Source organism: Rhinolophus ferrumequinum, chromosome 9 (assembly GCF_004115265.2).
Source record: "Rhinolophus ferrumequinum isolate MPI-CBG mRhiFer1 chromosome 9, mRhiFer1_v1.p, whole genome shotgun sequence".
NCBI lineage: Eukaryota > Metazoa > Chordata > Mammalia > Chiroptera > Rhinolophidae > Rhinolophus > Rhinolophus ferrumequinum.
In genome coordinates, this window is record NC_046292.1 from 56,717,073 (window position 1) to 56,740,717 (window position 23,645).

The window sequence follows — 23,645 nt, forward strand, 5'->3', positions numbered from 1 at the left end:
ACAACAAAGAGTAGGAACTCAAAGTTTGTGGAAGGAATGGTTGAATTAATGGGGAAAAAAATAAATGTGTATGCGTGTAAGTGAATTAATAGGTAGTTTCCTGCTCTCAATCCCAACTCGTTTTTTGTTGTTGTTGTTGTTGTTGATTTTTTTCAGGTTTGAGAGATTTTAATTTTCACAAGGGGCTATGTCTAGTCTTTAAATCTGTCCAAGCAGATGGAGTGAAAGTCTTCTAATCTTCCAGAGATTCATCTGGCAGTGAGTGACCTAAGGAAAAAGAGCCTGCCTCCTACATCTTCGAACTGCCTTCTCTTAGTTCCTTGCTGTTCTGTGTAGGTCTTTGATCCCAGGATTCACACATCAGATTCATGTTTGCCTGTCTTTGCTCCTTCCGTAGTTGTAGTGTCCATAATACCTTGGGACCCAGGAAGATTAAAAAATGCTTGGTTTGGCTCAAAATTGTGCTGTAAGTACAGTGATAATTTCAGGTCATTGGCCTTCTGGCACTTCTTCAAGGCTTCAATTCTCAGCTGCATCACTTTTCCATTAAAATCATTTTGAAGGATGTTAGCTTGTTCCTGATATCTGACCCATGCTATTTTCCTCTGTTGCTTTTCCTGGTGGAAGAAAGAGCCTCTTCCTTATCTCCTTCACTTCCTCTGTACATGATGTCTCCAATGCATTCTTGATCTTTCTAGGTGATGAGGGGGTTTGGAGAGTCTTTCCAGAAACAATGGTTAGAAGCCGAGAAGTAGGTGGCATGCCTTAACCATGCCTTAACCATATGCATATCGTTAGGCCCACGGGCGTCTTCCATCCTTGTCAAGGGGAGTGCTAACCTTCTCTCCTTTCATACAAAACTCTGCCTCCCAACTCTTAATATAAAATGGGCCCAGCCATCTCCATAGCTCCCTGGATAAATTACCCCATTATTTTTCTCTTTAGTTTCTTCTGTCCCCGTCATTTCTTTTTTAGGCTGCCATGCGCTTTCTTATTTTCCACAACTGACACTTATATATGAGCTAAGCCAAATCAAGCCTTTTAAAACTGTAAGTGTCTACCCATTAGTGAGTCTTGAAATTAATTAAGTGGGTGGCAGTCAGCATTTTTTTAAAAAAGAAATAAACAAACTAGAAAAGAGTACAATTTAGCATGCATGGCACGTAGAAAGATACAGTAATAGTAAGACACAGTAATTGTTTCAGATGGATGGGTAAATAGAGGATACATATATATCAATAGCACTGATTAAATATCACATATTAAGACATATTTTAAGCAGGGCAAATGCCCACGTTGGCATTTAAGGCGGTGTATTGCAAGATGTTTGGACACTGTGTGCACTAAGAAAAACATTTTATATTGTGACCCAGTACATAATCTGAGTGTGTATATTAGATTGCTCTGTGAAGTATATTGCTTAGTGTTTGAAATACTCTGTCTTAAATGATATTCCAATGTGGAACTTGTGGTCAGACGTCACTTGTCCTGCTTAGACAGGTCCTAAAGTTTTATGTTTGGTCAGCTTTTGTAAAAATTATGGCCAATGTTTAGGAAGTTTAATCTCAGTACAATTCTTTTAACATTGTCTGAACCAAAATTAAAAATACTGCAGAGAATTGTAATAGGAAAAAACAGAAAGTTAAAAAAAAATTTGATAGTGGAAGCTTAACTTTGAAATTCGCAGATTGCTTCATTTTTGTCCTCTTCTTTAAATTTGCTTCTCCAAATGTTAATCTAAGAGCACTGCTGCTTTAGGTAAATTGTGGGCGCTGGGTTTACATCAGTCAATAGCGTTAATAGAGGATTTAAACTTTAACTTGCTGTGAGAGAGCCAAAATTTGCTGTGGAATTCATTCATGTGCAGAGCTGCCTTGCACAGCTCATTGGAGATAAGACAGTTCTGAGTTCACATGCCAAGCTTTTGCCACTTTGTGTATTTTCATATTTTTCTTTGACTCCGCAGAGACAAGCTTTTGATCAGTTTAGTGGCAAATTGAAAACGTTCTTCTTAAAAATATCTAATACTGAAGTGAAGTGAAACAATACTGCTCTTCCCGAAACAAGTATTTGTTGAGTGCTTACTCAGAGCTAGACAATTGTTGGACAGTAGGGTTACAAAAGTGAGCAGGATGCAAACCTGCTGTAAAGGGTCATCTGTTCTGGGAGAGTCCCCCCTTAGGCGTTGATTTAACTTGCCTGGGTCAGTGGGTAGACTGAAGACTCTCCCATGGGCCCTTTCCGGCCCACTCACCATCCTTCGCCTTGCTCTCTGCTCTGGGAGGTTGACCTACATAGACTGCAGCAAAGGGCTCTCTTGCTTGCTGGCCTTTGATTGGGTTTAGACAGTGAAAGCACTATCAGGAGTTCAGAAGGAGGGAGGAGAGTGGGATTGAAGGATGTATTCTCCCAGATCCTTCCTTGCAAGGTCATGCCAGGCTGGCTCTAGGTGTTCCAGTAACCACGCCCCCTTCTCTTGTCCCTCCCACCCCCCACTGGTCCCAGGCTTGGATTATAGCACTCACCACTGTGGCTTCTCTACACCCTACTCACATCTTTCTAAAGCATTCTTTCAGCATTGGTTACTTTGAGCACCACTTTAAACCTTTTCCTTTAAGATCTTTCAGTTCTCCTGACTTATGCCTTAGCTAATTTTTCAATGTACGTGGTTGAAACAATTTCAAAAGACTTGTTCATATTTATATATGTTTCCAAGAAGCCGTCTTATTAGGTATTTAAAACCACAACCTCTGGTTCCTGCAAATATGTTTTATCTCCATCCAATGGATACTTGAAAAGCTCAATAAATGTTTGTTATTTTAGGTGAGGTTGATCATGACCCATGAAACAGTCATAGCCCTTACTGTTAATTACCTTGTTCACTAGGCTTTGTGGTAAAATATCCTGGGAGGAACAGGCCTGCAGAAGAGTAAGAACTCACCACGTTGCTAACAAATTTGCCACCAGCCCTCACTTCATGGGTCCCATTTGAGCATTGCCATCTGTTTTCAGGGAACAATGAAGAAGGATGAGATAATAATTTAAACCCCCAGCAAGAGCAGCAGCAGAATCGGGAACCAATTATTCATTGCTTGCTGTATGCCAGGCATTGTATTGAACAGACAGCATAGTAGAATCATTAAATTATCATCTCATCTAGTCATTGCAATTACTCTATAATGTAGCTCTTAATTCCATTTTATAGACGGAGAGGCCAGGAATTAAAGAAGGTAAGTGACTTATCCAGGATTGCATAACTAGTTTCAGAGCTGAGAATTGAACTCAGCCCCATCAAACTCAGAAGAGTTATTTTTACTGTTTCATCTCCCAAGAGCCTCTTTGTTTTTGCCACCAACATTGCATTTATCATCACGTTTGATCTTTTCAAAGCTTCAAAAACTTTTTTTAAAAATCTGGCATTATATAAATTGTGTAAAAAACAAAATCTGATTGGGATTGGGATTAATCTCCTTCCCTTTCGGTAGTAAAAGAGTAGAGAGCATGAAATCTGAGGGAGAATGAGGAAGAATAAATGAACCGTGTATTAGCAAAGGACCTGGGGAACTCTCAAGTGAATAACAATCAAACGTTGAATTTTCTGCACTTTAGATATTGAGCCATTTGCCCTACAGCCCCGTGAGATTTTTCTCCTGATTCCTGAGTTTGAACTTGTGTCCTTGGAGAATAAAAGGCTTTACCACTGACCAGCTCCGTCATTTCTATGTGGTTTGAGAAGAACTGTACCTACTCTTTATTCCCTTGGAAGCAAGTATTTCCTGGAGTTTCTGCACTAAGATAAGGGACTGGGGCTACAAAGAGAGAGAGAGAGAGAGAGAGAGAGAGAGAGAGAAAGAGAGAGAAAGAGAGAGAACCAAGAAGTCTATCTGAAAACTGTCAGTATCATCTTGATGGGGAGTTATGATGTTTTGACTTCAATGAAAAAGCCAAAGAAAGCAAGCTAGCCGGTTATAAATTTAATTTATGAAAATAATACCACAGGCCTAAAGCATCCAACAGTACAGCCATTGATTTTTCTTTCTTGTTCCTTGGGGAGCCATTGTTGTATTTGATATGGTGAACTTCAAATTGTCTTACTTTATCATTGAAATGTCATATCAGCCATCCACAGAGAGAAGCTGAGGAGTTGCACACTTACTGGGAAAAGACAGGAGAGTGTTTTTCATTTCTTTAAGAAAAAATATTACTTGGTTGACAGATTTCCCCTGTTGGTGAGGATCCTTGTTGTTTTTTCTTAATTCTTTTCCTCTCCTTCTCTGTTTCTGCCACAAAGTTGCATTTCTCCTGTTCTGTGCATGGCATTTGGGAAACGAAAATCATAATGTTCCAGATCTGTGGTCTTTCTTAACCTCTGGGATTATTTTCTTTAATATAGTTGTTGGAAAGTCGGCTGTTACCTGCCAGAAAATAAAACAACCAATTTTTCATCACAAGTTAAATAAACATTGAAAAATCAGCATTCTACAAGGACCATTAGCTTATATATCACTGTAAAATGTTTTATGACTCTTGGTATAAAGGATGATCATATAAAAAATAAATTGTGTCATAACAAACATTTCTCCCTGTCATGGTTTATAATGGCCCTAATATCAAATAAATCTACGTTGAATATAGTTAGTCTCCAGAAAAACGGACATTCAGTTTCTAATAGTTGGGTTAAATCATTGTGATGATGACATAGTCTCAGCTGTGGGAAGATGCAAACTTGTATAAACTCCCTAGATCATTTGTTTTGCAGAAGAGGAGCGATGTCTCAATGAGCTGAAATTGCTCTGGAGTGACCCATTTTATTTATGTATCTGTTTATTGTGACTACCATTTCATATACAGTACTGGGGAGAGTTTTGAACATAGCTCCCCGGGGTTCTTGTGAGAACAATCCATAGAAATACGTAGATTCAAAGCTATGAACAGTTATCACTTTATGTCTGTCAAATTATAAATCAATTTTAAAGTGTAATAATCTCTGCTGGTACAATATTTGTGAAACTGCTGGACTCATGTCCTATTGATAACAATGTAATTGCTTTGTAAAGCATTTTGGCAATACATAAAAGGATCAATATCCTTTGATACTACATTTATACTTCTGGGAATTTAGCCTAAGGAAATCATTTAGAAGAATTTTTAAAAGCTAAGATGTTCATTGCAGAATGTTTTATGTTAGTGGACATCTATGTGGGTTTATACACATGATGTCTAATTGGTAGCATGTGAAATTTTATTATGCAGGGCTCAGTGAAAAAAGTCTGATTATGAGAATATAAAATTATTGGATACGTATAAAAAGTGGAATTTGGTAAAATGTGATCAGATTGAGCCCTTAAATCTTATTTTAGTTTTGCATGTTGTTTTGCATTTGATAATTAAGATCTAAAAGCTACTTGACTATAAAGATGAATATGAATGGAAAGGTTTTTTTGTTTGTTTGTTTGTTTTTCAAAACTTTGCTGAGAATATTGTAGTTGTTCAAATGTAAACCGCTGAGGCCTGAAAATGTCAAGGATTTGGAAAATTAACATTTAAATGATTAAATTTAAGTAAAAATGAAACCAAACATATAAACAAAAGAGCTAGACATCTTTCTGTAAGGATGAAACCTCCTATTCTTGTTTTTTCGGGGGTTTTAATGTTGGTGCCTGGAGTACAAAGATCTCTTCAGATAATTTAGACAGAAGTCATTTTCTTTAACACGTTGCAAGAGTGTAGCTGGTGGCCATGGACTGAAAGTCCTTATTTGAGTGGGATAAACAAACTTTGTGGCAGGCGCTCTTTCCCAAAGAACAAAGGACAGAAAAAGAATATGAAAATATCCCTGCCTGGCTTGAATCAGACCTAAATACATCCATGGATAAAGGCCTATTGGAAATAACCTAAATACCCAACAATAGAGGATTGGTTAAATAAAGCAGGTCGTAGGAGTACTAAATGGGCATTGAAAGTAAAGTAGAAAAATATATATTCATATGAGTAAAATCTACAATAAAGTTATGTGGAAAAAGTGAGATATAAAACTAGGCATAGAACATAACTCTAATTTTTACACTCTCACTCATAAGAAAAAAGAAATTTAAAAGATGTAAATTTGTCAATAGTGGTCATCTGAACATTGAGATAGCAGGCAACTGATTCTCTATTCATGTCCATATTCTCCAGTTGTTTTTTTTCTTCTCTCCTTTAATCAGGAGGCAGTTGTTTGTAAAAATTGTTTCTTAAATTGAATTTAATACAGGCACTCAAATGTAATGATTGAACTGATGCCTGAAATAATTTTGGAAAGAGGTAACATGAATTGGAATAAAGTGAAATAAAATAAAATGCAATTTTGATTGCATCAATTGACTAAAAGTCTTCAGCGGTGTTCAGATAAGGTCATTAGCTTTTTATGTAACTTTAAAGTAGCTCACATTGAAATGCCAAATATTAATATTTATGTATATGCAAGCTCTTTTTTTTCTGAGTTTTTTGTTGTTGTTGTTGTTGCTAAAATTATATATACCGCAATCAATCAATTCTTCCTTCCTCTCTTCCTCCTTCCCTTTTTCTCTTCTTTCCTTCTGGCCCTCTTTTCCCTCATTCCATCCTCCTTCCTTTCAATTCTACAGTAGTGAACAGAGTGACTGAGGATGGGTTTAGCTCAGTCTGCCCATTTGCAAAAGATCTTGGGTTCATAAAATCCTGAAAAAATGAAAGTGGCAAGCAGCAAAGACCATCACTTAAGTACTGGTTAGCCACTAGATAAAGCTTTTACCCCAAAACACTGTAGTGCCTGTGATTTAAATAGCTATTTGAGGCACACTGTTTGAAACCGACGTTAGCCTTCTGGTTTCATACAGTAAGAAACAAAAATTCCTTTAGCCTTGAGTCTTACTAAATAGAACACACTGCTAAAGGACAATGTTAAAAGTTGTGAATATATTGTGGGTGATTAGCCCCAAATTTGCCAACTTCTCATCACTGATTATCCCAGCCCTGCAGTTAATAAAATGCTGTAAACACTCAAGGCTACTACCTTCACTCACCCCTCTAAAAGTACTGATAAATGAGGAGTTTAATTATAGTTCTGTTCCTGATCGTCACTCATTCGTTTTACCTAACAGTTTTGTCTGTGCTTGTCATACGTGAGCATCTGGACTCCTCTCATTTGAGGTCCAGAGACTAGGGAATTCCAGGTCCAGAGTGTGATGGGCCAGAAATCATTAGGAGGGGTTTCTAACCAATGTAATTTGACAATAGAAAAACTGGAAATTTTTCCTTAGCTTTTTAATGGTTTTGAGTAAATGTTTATGAAATAGAGAAAAGGAGGAGGGAAGATAAAGGAAGGGAGGGAGGGAGAACGGAAGGAAGGTACTCTGGTATGAGAAAAGTAACTGTCTTCCCCTGACAACTGTATATGTTTTGTCTACCTTCGTAGTATGAAAAAGAAAGCCTGACACAAAGGTAACCTATTGATTATTAGAACAATATTAGCTAGGCAGTAAAAGAATGTCATTTATGTGGAAGACAATTATTGCATCTGTTTCTTTGACATTCCTCTGGGTATGTGTTGCAATGATTTAACCTGGGGCTGAACCCAAAATGATTTTTTTCTCTAGCAAAAGAGTCTTGTTGAAAGACTTTTTTCCCCCCTATTTATTGCTACTCTACTACAACACACCTCCTATTTCCTCCTTCATGGCTTTATCATTTACATTTTTGTTACTTTCTTATGGATGTGAAGGATGACATCTAATAGTACAAAGCATCAGATTGCCCCAGGACTTAGCACAGTGTCTTGCACAGCATAGGTGCTCAGTAAATATTGAATGAATTTAATTCAGAACCCTGGGGTAAAGAGTCACAAATTTATCAAATAATTCACAAAGAGACATATCCCTAGCAGCTAATCCAGTTAAGGATATGAATGTAAGTGGAATCCGGAACATGTTTCAAATCACTTCTCTTCTTACAAAATTTTTGTTTTGTGGCTGGAACACTTGTTTCTCAGTATGTTGATCAAATGTGACTTGAGTGAGCCAGAGAGATTCACAATAAATCACACCAGGATGCTTATAAATGATGTATAGAGCCCACCAATTTAATGATAGGTAAGGTAGAGGAGAGCAATTACTTTATTTCAGAACAGCCAAAGCCTTGGTAATGTAATGCCACCATGGGAATACTGAGTGGCTGTGACCAGTGTGGAGTAAGCACCAAGAATGAAAAAAGTTTGAAATGTTCTGACAGGTATATGATTTTTTTTTTTTTGATGGAGCCATTGGTTCAGGTGAGCACAAATATAAGAAAAAAAAAATGCCTTTCTTCTCTAGCATTTGCCTAGTGGAGGTTACCTGGGCCAATTGCATGGCATTTACAGTACTAATCACATTTTACTTGCAGTGAAACTATACTTAAAAAACAAAACAAAAACAGGATCCTTCATTACTTGTTTTCTCTCTAAAGCCTGGGTTCAGCGACCAATCAATCAAAGAGGATTTATTGTGTCGCTGCTGTGTGCCTAGTACTGTGATTCTCTCTCATTGACTCAATAGAAACATAGATCATAATATTGTTGGATGCAAATGAATCATAGATCATGGATGAAAGAGATTTCAAGTGAAACTAGTTGACTGTAGACATCTAGGGATGAGAAATGATATAGTGGATTGGCTAACCAAAGACTAGTCTCTTCTCACAGTAGATCTATTCCATTTTTTGTCTATAATACCACTCACACAATTCTTATATTTAATCATTAAATAAAGTTCTTATTGTATCAGTCAGGATCCTTTTCATTGGCAAGTTAGAAGAAAATTCCAGCTCTAAAGGGCTTAAGCAAGTAAGGAAGTTATTGTATCACAAACATGAAATACGCTTTCTCCCATGTTGTCTGTATTTTCAAACAGGTTTTTCTGTCATGCTTACCCAAATCCAATAAGAAAAGAAGAAGTCAATGGCTTTCTTCCCCAAGAGTTTGGACAAAACCTCGAAGCCTGATCTGTTTACTGCAAGTTAGGTCACATGTCCATCTCAAGAATCCATCACTGAGGCCATGGCCCTGCCAGGGTCACCTGTTCTCCCATGGAGCTAGGATCAACTCCACATAAACTGGGCTGAGTGTGGGGCAGGGGTGATTTTGCTCAGGTGCTTTTACCAAAAGCCGAGACTCAATGCTGTTAGCCGATGACAGATATTCACTGTTCTTCCTGATAGCCAAGCTTTATGCAGGTGGTTGATACAAAGACAAACATGACAAGTGTCTTCCTTCTCAGAATCTCAACCCTTCGATCTTTGTTACTATCCCATTGCCAATGCACCTTCTTAAGTCAAAATTATAATCCTGTCCTCCCATCCTATTTATGTCCCAATCCTAGCAAAGCAACGGATCACATATCTGTTGGGTTTTCCTGCCTCTGTGGCTTTGCCCTGGAACATCTTTCTCCATGCCTATCGTGGTAGTCTGCATCTCTATCTTCATATCTCCCCTGAGTTCCTTATTGTAATGTTTGCTGCACTTAGCATAAACCTATGTGATAGCATGTACTGTTTATTTAACAAATATTTATCGAGTCCTTACTATCCTCGTATGCTTATTGCTGTTCTAAGTGTTTAAATATTTTTCTACTTTGTATTATGTGTTCTAGTCTTTGGTCCCCAATAATTCATAAGCTCATTGAAAGTGGGATCCGTAAAGGCAGTCAGCATATACCTCATAAACAAACAAACGTTCCTCCAGTTTGCGCATGTATCGAGCACTAACATTTAAAGCCTAAGAGAGTAGGTCCGTGTTTTCTCTCAAATCTCCCTCTGCACATAGTACGGCAGCATGCATGTGCTTTTATACTGGTGTTTGCTTCCAGGCAATGACAAGTCTAAGGGGAACCATTTCAAAAATTTTGTGGTCTACAGTGTGAAGTTAGAGTTTGAAATGATTCTTTACCACAACTAAATGATTGATTATACAAGGTTCAACAATTAGGTTCATGAACTCATCATAGAAAAAGTGCTACATATCTCATTGCTGAATATCACTACAGTCACCTTCGAACTACTCCCCTGGGGAAGCTATGCACCAGCGCCAGCTCCTGTCGACCCTTCAAAGCAATTTTGGAACTCTTTTTCTGGAATGCCCACCAGAGCTATGGTCATATTACCCGGGATGCTCTGAAGGTCATCAAAATGTCTTCCTTTCAATATTTCCTTTACCTTTGGGTAAAGAAAGAAATCATTGGGGGCCAGATCAGGTGAATAGAGAGGGTGTTCCAATACAGTTATTTGTTTACTGGCCAAAAACTGTTCCAATACAGTGCTGTGTGAGCTGGTGCATTGTCATGATGCAAGGGCCATGATGAATTGTTGGTGAAAAGTTCAGGTCGTCTAACTTTTTCATGCAGCCTTTTCAGCACTTCTAAATAGTAAACTCGGTTACCTGTTTGTCCATTTGGTAGAAATTCATAATGAATAATCCCTCTGTTATCAAAAAAGGTGAGCAACATCGTTGCAACAAGTTCGCAAACTTAATTGTCAGACTTGTATTCATACTTTTCTTGATTTATTGAATTCTCTTTCTCACAAATTTGCAATGCTGTTCGAAAGGCAGACTTTTAGGGTTGGATTAGACCCTATCTCTATACTACCCAATCTGTTTTTGAATATACTTATTGATGGAAATTCACCTTTTATAATACTGACTATTCTATTTTTGAGTAGACTGGACTTCATTAATATTGAAACATAAGTGCTACAATAAGGATTTTATCTTCTTGTGGTGGTCACACAGAAAAAGTCTTATCCTACATGTCCTTTTGCAATGTTATTTTATCGCTTTTCCTGTGAAGAATTGGATTCTGTCCCCTCCCCTTGAATCTGAACTTGACTTGTGAATTGCTTTGAACAGGATGAGGCAAAAGTGTCACAATGTGACTTTTGTACCTCAGTCTTAAGAAACATCGCAGTTTTGATGTTTGCCCTCGTAGAATCCTGAGTTACTGAGTCCCCTGGCCTGCTGCAGAGAGAGGCCAGGTAGACAAGAGTCACTGGGGAATGAAAGAACGTAGGAAGAGATAGATCCAGGCAGCCCCAGCCTATTCAGCCACCCCAGCAGAATTCCCAGACATGTCAGTAACACCCACTTAATTCCTGGAGCCCCAAGCTTCAGCCAGTGCATGTGGAGTAGAGAACAACCATTGCCCCTGCACCCTACCCTACCCAGAATTAGGAGCAGGTCAACAAATGGTGGTTGTCACTTTAAGCCTCTGTATTTTGAGAGCTTTATTATGCTGCAATAAGATTGAAGGGGAAGAATCTCAAGGCAGGTAAACAAATTAAAAGAGCTTGGACATAATCCAGGTGTCAGGGGATGAGCTGACAAGTGCGGAAGAGAGATAGGAGAAAATGTGGGAGAAAAGTAGGTGACAGGGTTCAGTATGACCTGGTGATTGGATGGGGAGGGGGACAAAGAAGAAAGCGAAATAAAAGATTATTACGAAGCTCTGTCTGGGAAATAATGTTGCGGACAGCAATATGCCTAGGTAAAGAACTGGATTCTTGAGGAAGGTAAATCCAGTTTACAGTTAGTTTTTGATACGGCAGCTCGACTTCTATGTAAAAACGCTCCCTGAGCCGCTGGAGACACGGGCCCGAAGCTAAGGGCCAAACTGAGGCTGGAGCTGTTAGAGGTTTCAAACAAAAAGATGCAGCCAGCTCACTTACCCTTTTGTTCCAGTCTACAGGGTATTTCCTAACTCCTTTATCCTGTATTTAGTAGCAAAGGTGGAGATATCAAGCGAAGGTAGAGGGGAGAAAGAAAGGAAGGGAGAGGACACACTCGGAGAGAAAAAGGCAAAGGTGGAATCCGTGGGATTGCATATTATTTTAGTTTCACCCCGTGGAAGCCTGCACTGCTTAAGTTAAAATAAGGAGCACAACATACACACTCAACTAAAATGGTCACTTTTGCAAGGTTCTCCCTTGAAATAGGCCCAAATGGAAATAAGAAACCCTAACCTCGGCTTTTTAAATCACAATGCAAGGAAGGACATGAGACGTTTTCCTTCTGTGGATTCTTAAACCTTCAAAAAGGGTATTTTGTGTTCTGAGCAGGATGGCTGAGGTCTGTGTGTGCATAGGGAGGAAGCTGAGCATGCCGAGGTGGTGAGGTTTCACCTAGCAGGCAGTTACGCCTTCCCACTCACCACGTTGTGTGATATTTGTAAAAAGAGTGAAAAATAAAATAGACTGTCTGTCTTCTGAGGGAGACAAGTATAGTGTAGTGATCCTACAATGGAGGGTAAAGAGTACATGCTCGGGATCTGCGGTCAGCTAGAATTGAGTTCAAATCCTTGTCCCATCACTTATTAACTAACCTTATGGCCTCAAACACGCCATTAACCCCTCTGAGCCTCAATTATCTCAGCGGTAAAATGGGGAGAATACTGTCTACCTCATAGGGTTGTTTTAAAGAGTCAATGTGATATAGTACGTGAAGCATTTAATCTGGAAGGAAAGAGCACAATAAACCGTAACTATAGTCGTTGGAATCAGTGGGAATTTGGGGCTTTCGTATATTTGGCCTATCAGTGAGATGATTTTTCAGGAATATTTACAACATAAGGAAATGAGGTCTGAGTGCATGTTAGTCAATGGTTTAAATGTAACAAATGTTTAATGTAATATATAACAGTGGGTCATTTTATAATTTAAAAGTGTCACAATTTCCCTTCTGGGGACAAATTCTGTTGTTTCACAGAATCTTTGTAAATCTTAAAGCAAACCAAAATTGACATGGTGGTCCCTTCTTATTTCGTCATTCATAATTTTGAATGTAAGAAAATAAACAATGTTCTAATGCGGGATTCAGCAAACTTTTTCTGTGAAGGACTAGATAGTAAATATTTTCGCCTTGCAGGTCACATATAAGCTCTATCTCATATTCTTATTTTTGAGTTTTTACAACCCTTTTAAAATGTATGCACCATTCTTAGCTTATATAAAAGAAAGGCCACTGGTTGAACTCGACCATTAGCTATAATTTTCAGAGCCCTGTCTAGTGTAAATTTGTATTGTTTATTACGAGGATACTAAAGCCAATAAGTGTTGAAGAAAAGAGAATGAGAAAATACATTAAGTAAATAATGTGTAAGTGATGCTGATTCTGATTCACACATATGCTGGGCTTAAAATAAGACCATTGATCGCTTTCCTTGATGGGACAGGACCATTTTCATTGAATGCAACGAGGTTAGGTAGGTCTGACTTTGAGGAGTATATACCATTCAGCACATTAGTCCTGAACAATAATTTCCTTGTGCTTTGCACAAATTTCTTTCTCTTCCTCAGAGAAACAGTTTAGATACAAGGCTTTATAGCATCAGGCATAAACTGCCATTAAAATCCTAAACTGGAAATTGTGTTGCCCTTTATGAAAATGAACAGCTGGGCAGCCACAGACTGTTGGCCCCCCTCAGATCTATGTGTGTTGTGTACAAGTAGCTTGGCTATCCCTCCACAATAAGGGGTTTGTATGACATTTTCCGGTCACCCACTGGGGAGGAAATCCTCACCAGTGTTAGTGTCTCTTTCAGACCCCACACCTGTTATAGTGCCTGTCTCTCTGTGGACCCAGGAGAGAAATGTTCTCCTGGAAGTCATGACCTAGGATTGTTTTGATCTTTTCTAACTTATGTCCCAAGATGCTTCCCTGGAGACATGGGTAGAGTGTCTTTTTTCCCCTCTTTGCCCTGGTGTCTTGCCTCCCTTTCTATTTTCCATTGACTGCAAAGAGACAAAAAGGAAAACATAATTTTAAAATGTGTAAAGTACCCCAAAATATTTATCCCTGGACATGCCGAGAGCAGACTACATTCTTATCTTTTAATGCAACATATTCTGTGAGCCCTGCCTTTGGTCACTTTTGTTCAGCATGCTGAAACCTGTGGACCTGTGACCAAGGAAAACATCTTTAAACCAGACTAATCCGTACCACAGTCCTCTTTGGAAGTGCAGACAGGGAAGAGTGGTGAAAAGAGAGATGTGAGCTACTTCTGCCAGAGGCCCTGTTTCTTACTGTGGATAATGTTCTTTCATTCCTACCTTCCTCTAAGTCTTGAAAATGTGTGTAGACATGTGTTTCATCTCCTAACCTCATGTGATTCTACTCTATTGGCCTGGTCTTGGGATAATTTCCCTTTGGCCTACATTATGATCTTTAAGTCTTAGCCTGTAGGCCTAGGGCTGACACACTCACTTTATAGGTGTCATCTTTAACATATCATAGCAGTCAAAGATCATTTTAATTAGGGCAGGGAAGTTGCTTTACTAAATGGAGACTACTGGTTTTGAGCTTTTGCAAACATCCTTTTCTGTTTTCTGGAGTCCTCTCTGGTTTATTTTCTGAGAACATTCTTTTGACTCCCAGGCTGAAACAATGCTTGTCCTATGTTTGCTGTATCCTGGCTTTTCTGTTCTGATTGATCTAATGTAGATAATTTTTAGGGAGATTTCAATTCCTCGGTGAGGTCAGCTTCCTTGACACATACAAGGTCTGACAGTTAAGTTTGTGAATTTGTGGAAATGATATTGCTGACCTCTTTTGATATCAGAGGGATTATTCATTATGAATCTGTACCATCTGAACAAACAGTTAACCAAGTTTACTATTTGGAAATGTTGAAAAGACTGTGAAAAAGTTAGAAGACCTGAACTTTTCACCAACAGTTCATGGCTCTTGTATCACAACAATGCACCAGCTCACATGGCACTTTCTGTGAGTGAGTTTTTAGCCAGTAAACAAATAACTGTATTGGAACAGCCTCCCTACTCACCTGATCTGCCCCCCAATGACTTTTTTTTTTACCGGAAGATAAAGGAAATATTGAAAGAAAGACATTTTGATGACATTCAGGGTATCAAGTATAATATAACAAAAGCTCTGATGGCCATTCCAGAAAAACAGTTCTACAATTGCTTTGAAGGGTGGACTAGGGACTGGCATTGGTGCATAGCTTCCCCAGGGGAGTACTTCAAAGGTGACCATAGTGACATTTAGCAATGAGGTGTGTAGCTCTTTTTCTAGGATGAGTTCACGAACTTAATTGGCCGACCTCATAGACCCAATGTCTCTAACCCATTTAAACAGAGAATGAGCTTTTATTAACCATAACAGAAAATGACATGTTTTCCTGTTCTCTATTAGAGATACACCCAGTACAATTATTTTTTCTAGTCATATGGCTGTAGATTTTATTTTCTGGTTGACTGTCTTCTCTATAGACAGATTTGTGACTGTAACTCCTCCTCTAGTTCATTAATTTGTAATACCCTCTGCATAGTATCAATATGCTTAAACTGTCCTCATTTTTTTGGACTCTTTTTCTTTTTGCTGTTCTGGTTGGGTGTTTTCTGCTATCTTATCATCCAAATCACTGATTTGATCCTCTGTTTCATCTAATCTACTCTTGATTCCCTCTAATGTATTCTTGATTTTAGGTATTGTATTCTTCATTTCTGAGTAGTTCTTTTTTTACGTTTTTCTATCTCCATTTTTATGTTTTCTCTCTTTGTTAAGGTTCTCCCTGAGGTCATTAAGTATCGTTGTAGCCAGTGTTTTGAACTCTGCATCTGGTAGATTGCTTGTCTTGTCTTAATTTTGTTTAGTTCTTTTTCTGGAGTTTTGTTTTTGTTCTTTCATTTGGGATATGTTTTTTTTGTTTGTTTTTTGTTTTGTCTCCCCATTTTAGTTGCCTCCCTATGTGTGTTTCTATTTATTAGGTAGGGCTGCTATGTCTCCTGGTCTTTGTAGAGTTGTGTTATGTAGTATGTGTCCTGTGGGGCCCAGTGGTACAATCTCTTCGGTCACCTGAGCATGGTGTGGTGCTCCAGGTGTGTTCCTTGTGTGGGTTGTGTGTGCCCTCCTGTTGTAGTTGAGCCTGGATTGCTGTTGGCACATCAGTGGGAATGACTGACTCTCAGACTGATTGGTTGTGAGGGCTGGCTATGACCATAGTGGAGGAGCTAGAGTTTAGAGTGAGTGAGTCTGTCAACGACTATGTCTGTGCATGGACCCTTTAAAAGGAGTCCCCAGGTCTTCAGCCACCCTCTGTCTCACTCAGCCACAAGCTCTACTGTTTTCACAGCCAGAAGTTATTGGGACCCTCTACCCAGCACTGGAAACTCAAGCTAGAGAGGCTTGTGTGGGACTGGAACCCCTCACTCCTCAGGGGGAACCTCCATAGCCAAAATATCCCCCTGGATTTTTAACCACCACACGTGGATGTGGGACTAGCCTGTTCTGGGTTTCCATCTCTCCTACTATCTCCAGGTGGCTTCTTCTGTATATCCTTAGTTATAGGACTTCTGTTCAGCTAGACTTCAGGTGGTTATCAATGATGGTTCTTCTGTAGATTCTTTGTAATTTTGATGTGGTCTGGAGGAGGTAAGCACAGTGTTTACTTACTCTGCCATCTTGACTTGAAGCCTATCTTCTGCATTTCTGAAAAGAGGTTAAAATAATATGTATTTCTTATAACTGGATCTTGAGATTGGGGCTTTCTATGTCTTCTCTTAATTTCTTCCAAGTGTAAACACGAATAAACGCTTTATGAAACAAGAAAATAAGTTGGAATTCAAAAATAATGTTGGCTAGACTAAAGTTAGGAAATTGTGGGTTTGAAAGATACAAAACTGTCACCTAATTCATTCCCTTGCAAGGGATATATAGTACCTCTAGCTGCTATTACACTTAATGATCTCCCAGGAAAAAGAAGAAAAAGATCCTTCAGTAATCAGCTTTAGTTGTCTCTAATGAACATGTTTGTTAGTGTGATAGAGGTGATAATAACAGGTAATCGCTATTCTTTTCTATTGCCCTGCAAATATGATATATAACAATAATATCAACCACAAATAAAACACTATCTATTGAGTATTTAAATGGGTTAGACACTCTTCTGAGTCCTTTTTCTTTTACCATTATTCTATTAGGATTCATTGCTATGGACCATGAAGAAATAGAGACTTAGAAAAAAATAAATAATTTGGCCAACTCCACAGTTTTTAAGGGACAGAATTTAGAACATCTACTCCAAACCCTCACTCTCAGCCTCCTGATCCTCATCATAGTGTAACTGTGAATCAATTGACGAACTCTGGGTAGGTTTCCTGTGAGTTTTCTCATCTCTGGATTAATTATGTCCAATTTCTAACATTGTGTCATAGTGTCATGTTCTAGCATTAGTCACTAACAGAGATGTATGGTATACTGTTAATTTAAATACACACACATCAAGAAAATTGGCCTAATTGGAGGAAATTAAGGTAGTTGCCATTTCCTGATGATTAAGCACGAGAATATGTTGCCAGAGGAAGTTGTAGAATTTTCTCTTCTGAAAATCTGAAGGAAAAATATCACAATTAAGGTTTTAACAAAAAAGCACAATTAAGATTTTAATTTGGACCCCAATTTTTGGATTTTGTAAAATGAATGGTTTAGAATAGGTGATCTCCTTAGGTTTCCCCTAGACCTAACATCATGCAAGTCTGTAACTTTAGTTAAAGATTGGATATTTTAACCTTTCAAGGCCTTTTTTAGACTTCTATTTTTATGCTTGAATGATTCTTGACTCTCTTTGGTTCAGCTCTACATTTCTGAGTCTCTTTCAAATGGAGATCTCATAAGAGCTATTATTTAACAGTATCCCAAATGCACAATGTACAGAATTAAATACAACTGTGCATTTAGGACTTCACCAATCACAATTCATCGTTACTGTGTGTTCATTCTCATATTTGATTAAGGTTAAACAACAAGATATTTCTCATTTTAAAGTGTATTGTATATGTGACAGATGGGATCATATAAATGCATTAAGCATGCTTATTTTACTATTTAAGCATATGCAAAAGTTCTAGAAATATTTTACATGCAAATGTCTAGAGATCCACAAGGGCCTATAATAGAAATCCATACTCTGTGACTTCAAAGCCTTAGTCTCAACAACTAATCACTTGGCTATTTCCAAATCAAATTTCTTCAAACAAATCAAAGGCATTTGTCCTACCCAAGAAACAAGTTCTGTGGCAAGTTTGACATTTTAAAATCAAGCTGCTTATTGAGATATTCATGCACTGAAAAAGGCACCTAGAATTTTTTCTAGGGATGAGAAGCACCTTTTTTCATGCTCCAGTGACTCAGAAATGTGCCAAAGAGAATTTTATCAATTTTTTTTACACACACACACACACACACACACACACACGCACACACACACACCCCTTTGTAGTAAGAGCCAGCATTCAGAATTTCAGCCTAAGAGATCTTTCATTTTCTGAAAGGTTATGAGCCCCTGAGATTTCGATCTTTTTGGAGTTATAATCACTGTGTTTCTTCTAAGTTGTTAACAGTAACACTGATTAAGAGGAGAAAAAAAGAGGAGATATTCCACATACCAATATTAAATGGTTTCACAAAGTAGGAATATTTTAAACACCACAGAATATGTGGTGGTAAAGTGCCCAACTTTCCAGGAAATAAAGCAAGGAAAAGAAGAGAACAATAATGATGAATAAGTAACCTTTATCCAGGGCTTCCTATGTTCAAGGAAACATGCCAGTTTTTTCACATGCATTGTTTTGTTTAATCCACTCGACAACCGTCCAAGGAGGTACTTTTCCTATAGCATTTTTACCCAGGAGGAAGCTGAGATTCAGAGAAATTGAATAACTTGACTGGAGTCACCCAGACAAAATCCAGATAGGGTTCATTCCAAACCTCTGTTCTTAATAGCTGCTTAATTATACTACTGTCTTTTCTAAGAGAGGAGTAGAACAGAAGCCATGGCAGAAAGGTGTAACTAAGGAGCAGGAAGACCAAGGTGGACTTCGAATGGACAGTTCTCCAGAACCCATCCCAGAGTCAATACCAGCTGGCTTAGAGACAACATTTAATAAATATTTGTTGAATGAATATCTCCATGAATGAATGCATGGCAGTGTAAGATAATTTACAGGTTATTCTGGCCCTTCAAACCCCCCTCCCCCGACACACACCCCAATCATCTATTCTAGCCCATTCTCGCCTCTGTCAATTGTCCATGATTCTGTAACACAACCTGGCTTCCACTTCCAAAACCAGTGCTGCACAAATTTGTGAAGAGAGCAAAATTCCCATTTGGCATCCTTGGCCCAGTCTTGTCCTTTCCTGTACTGATATTTCCCAAGCCTGTGCTCTCCTTTGTGCTGGCTGCTGGCTGTCCAGAACTCAGCAAGCCCAGGGAAAACCCCATTTATGGACTTTTTGTGATCATCTTTCTTCTTTCTCTTCCTCCACAATCAAAAATGCAGGCTTTCTGAAAGCAATTGTTTATTTGCTTATCTGTCTTACCCCTTCGAACAGTGAGATTTGTGAAGATAGGAGTTGTATCATCTTTACATCTCCAGTACCCATCATGGTACCTGGAATAAAGTAGTTGTTTAGTCAACATTTGTTGTCTAAATTAGTGAGTGAATGGATGGATGAATGAATGAATGCTTTCCACTGAAAACGTTACTTATCAAGATTACAGGTAATTGAATACTACCATTAATTACTATTATTATAAAGTACTTATTTGGAAGTATTACCATAGCAAGCTTTATAGTTTCCAGAGTTTCAGATGTGTGTGTGTATGAAACTAGCATCTTATTTATTATTTATTCAATAAATTGTATTGAGTACCTACTAAGTGCCAGAGCTATTCTAGGCATTAGAGTATATAATTGTCCAATTATACAATCAAAATACAACTTTCGTTTTCTACCATCCCTTTAAATGGTTTTTGGAGAGGGATTCTCTTTCTCTGCTTCTGGATGAAGATTCTAGTAGGCGCTACAATTCCTCTGCTCACTCATGGATAAAACAGTTTTAGGATGCCTTGAACTCACCGGCAGTCTCCAGTCAGTAACTGTGATTTCCAGTTCCATGGAATAATCAAATCTCTGAATTTGAGTTAAGTCTTTTCCCCTCCGCCAGGTGGAGCTCTGCAGTCAGGGAGGGCACCGTGGTCTTAGGCTCTTTCTCTATCCATTGATCACCTCTTTGCTCACCTTACAGGGAGGAAAGTTAAGGAGGTATCCTCACTAGTTCTCACTTGGCAGTTGGTTCTCCGATCCTGGCAGACGGTTCAAGCTGATCTGCCTAGTTAAGGAAGTATTCATGGACCCCTCAGAGGTTCCCTAGTGGACCCCTTCTTCTGAGGATGCATACCCTAAGCAGGTTTCTCTATTCTAGTTTAGACGGTCTCTTGTGGCTGTTCTTTCAGTCCTTAAGAGCTAGAAGGTATACATCCCAGTTTTAGCCGTCTAGGCAGACTTCTTAGGGACAACAGAAGAAAATCCCACATTTCCTCTCTCTCCTATATGACCCACATCTGCTCCATGGGAACTTTCACACCCCTGCCCTGACAGGCTCTGGGAGGGTAGGCGGCTTAGTCAGGAGTTAATTAGACATTGGTCTTCTCCATCTTCTGACCAGGAAACACAGCCCACAGATCTCCCAGTGATCGTCTTGAAGATCCCCTCACCAGATTTGGGGTAGAAGTGGGAAGGTGGAGATTCGGTAAAGCAAGAGCTTTCTGATGAAATTCCTTAACCTTGCTCTCCCTTGCATCACACTCCAGACCCTCTTGCGTTCCCAACATGGGGATTAAATTCTAGGATCCGGGAACTTTTTAGTGAAAATCTGCACATGATGGGTTGACCACCAATTTTATGTTGTGGTCTCTGTAGACACTTTATTTTTAACATAACTTTATATAGTATATGTATTTGTATTGTGTGTGTCTCTGTGTGTATGTATATTTCAAGTATGTTGGATGCAAATAACTTGAGGGATATAATGATAAAATTATTTTGTCACCTCTCTCTTTAAAACATTTAGTTTTTCCTCTGCTCTTGGATGAAAATTTGTGTGTTCCCATGGCTTCCCTGATACCTCTTAAGTAATAAAAACTATTCTGTTCACTTTAAGTAACAGAATCATGTCACAATTCGGTATTTTGAATGTCAAGTCCCATGTAATAGTCAAACCTTCCAGCTTCATTCAAAATTGATTCTTCTCCCAGTGGGGCTACAGCCTAGAAATGTGGTACATTTCATTTCTTTTCCTTTCTTGCTACTTTCTGCACAGGCTAGCTGCTATTTATGGACCATTTGGAGTGGGACCATTTCAAGCATTAAGGAGGAAAGTCAAACTTGTACGTGGCCAGTTCTGCTGTATGGTGGCCTTATGGCCTCTGAACCTGGCCTATATTAAAACTCTTTCATGAAACACTTTCATGGGGTTTTTAGAATCCCTCTCCCAACCTCAGTGCTGGGAACCTCAACTATACAGTTCTTTTGATATAGGTGATGATGAATTTTCCTCTGATGGGTTCCTTAGCCTTTCCATGATCCTGAGGAATGAGAGGTGGGGAGCTCACCTCCAACTTTTATTTGATGAGTTTTCCTACATCAAAGGTGATATTGAACAGAATGGAGCTAACACTACCTCATGCTAGTTCCCCTGCTTATGTGGCCTATGTCTAGTCTAAGTCATACACTCATACAACTTTTGTCCCAAGAAACTCAGAGAGACACTTCTCAGGCCATTGTTGAACTGGAAGTTAGATGGCAGTTCACTATATCTTCCCAGCTGCTGGGGAGAGTTACCAAATTTCCAAGAGGTCCTGTCAATGTCTATTTCACTTTATTGGATGTAAAGGGGCAAGCACTTCTTTGGGGAAGAGACCTCACAGCATAACTCTTGCTAAAGAAATACCCCCTCAAATTCTTTCCTCTTTCAAATCTCTTATATTCTGTGTGTCTGACTTAAGACCATGCAATTGGATTTAGTACTCTCCTTTTCAAATCCTACAGGTTGATCTGTCTCATAAATCACTTTGATATCTAATATCTATGAGAGCTAATATCTATGGGTATTCAGTCAAAACTTCCAATTTAACATCCTGATATGAATATACAAATTCATGTACACAACTATTCCATGACATTTGCAGCATATATTATTATTCCTATTTGACAGATAAGCAAACTAAGGTTCAGGTAAATTAAGTAATCTGCACTGTGGATGGTTAGGTTTTCTTATTCCATGACCTTTGTTCTTTCTCTGCAATGAGTTAACTCATTGCCCTACTGAGAATGAACTGGAGGCCTAGTGAGTTAATGAACAGAAATAATCTGATTTGCATCCTATAGGCCTACAGAATTACCAAGAGATCCTTATATAAAATTAAAAAAAAAACACAACATAACGGTAAGTAAAATAAAATAGTAGGTTTAATGATGCTTTAGAATAAGTAGGTTTAATAGAGAAAAATAGGCTTGTAGACCTAAAAATATAAGCATAGTACAAATTAAAAAGAAAAAAACACCATCTATTATTGAATACTAAATATGTGATTATTTCATAATACAAGCTAAATGGAATTTTCCCATGCTTGAAAGAAAACTGATTAGCAGTAGGTTATCACCAACAATGAATTTGACCTATGCCATGTGAGGTGTCTAGGGAAACCAAACCACCCTTCAGGCTGTAACAACACCTGGGGATGCAAGGCAGTAGATGTACAAACCTAACTTGGGCACAGAAGTAAACCATGGTATAGGACTGCCCGGTGTGCAGTATAAACCACATTGAGGAGTTAAATAAATAAGTCAGACTAATAGCAACAAGAGTTTGAGAAGATTTTAAATACTTCAGATCTTTTATAGGGTAATGTCATTTGCAAGCCATATTTTATCACGTGTTCTACCAACTAGCTGACTCTCCTGAAAGGAATGGTCATTCCCTGGTGTCCTGGGGTTGGCGCAGTCTAAGTTGTTTCTAATTCTGTAAACGTATTTCACTCTGAAAGCAGGTCCTGTCAGGGGTAGGTGGTGGCGGGGTATGAAACAGAGAGTTGACATCTTCTTACTTTTGTTGACTTATTTTTAAAACACCATTAGGCCCACTGTTTTATTATTTTTTAAGATTTTTATTAAAATATAGCTAACGTATGATGTTATATTAGTTTCAGGCGTACGTCATAGTTATTCAACATTCATATACCTAAAGAAGTGATCACCATGATAAATACAACAACCATCTGACATCATACCACGCTATCACAATATTATTGACTATATTTCCTATGCTGTACATTACATCCCCATGACTTATTTGTTTTGTACCTGGAGATTTGAACTTATTCCACTTCGCTTTCTCCCCCTTTTTAATTTTTTCAATTGCAGTTGACATTCAATATTATTTTATATTAATTTCAAGTATATAGCATAGTGGTTAGACATTTATATAGTTTATAAAGTGATCCCTCTGAATAGTCAGTCTGGTATCCACCTGGCACTATACATAGTTATTGCCATATTATTGGCTATATTCCCTATGTTTTAGTTTACATCCTTGTGATTATTTTGTAACTACCAGTTTGTACTTCTTAATGCCTTCATGTTTTTTACCCTGTCCCCCAACTCTCCTCCCATCTATCATCACCCCAATAAATCTTGTACCCATCTGACACCACACATAGTTATTACAATATATTGACTATATTTCTATGCTATACCCTACATCCCATGACAGTCGTCTGAAAGCTCCCATGTAGGTAACTAACTAC

General features: G+C 38.4%; 1 protein-coding gene and 1 pseudogene across 2 annotated transcripts in view; one reads left to right on the forward strand and one right to left on the reverse strand.

Annotated features, from left to right (window-relative positions):
• Positions 1 to 23,645, forward strand: part of ST6GALNAC3 (ST6 N-acetylgalactosaminide alpha-2,6-sialyltransferase 3) — a 574,754-nt gene that overhangs the window by 350,885 nt on the left and 200,224 nt on the right. The gene's annotated exons all lie outside the window — the stretch shown is intronic.
• On the reverse strand, positions 726 to 861 carry LOC117027884 (uncharacterized; annotated as a pseudogene).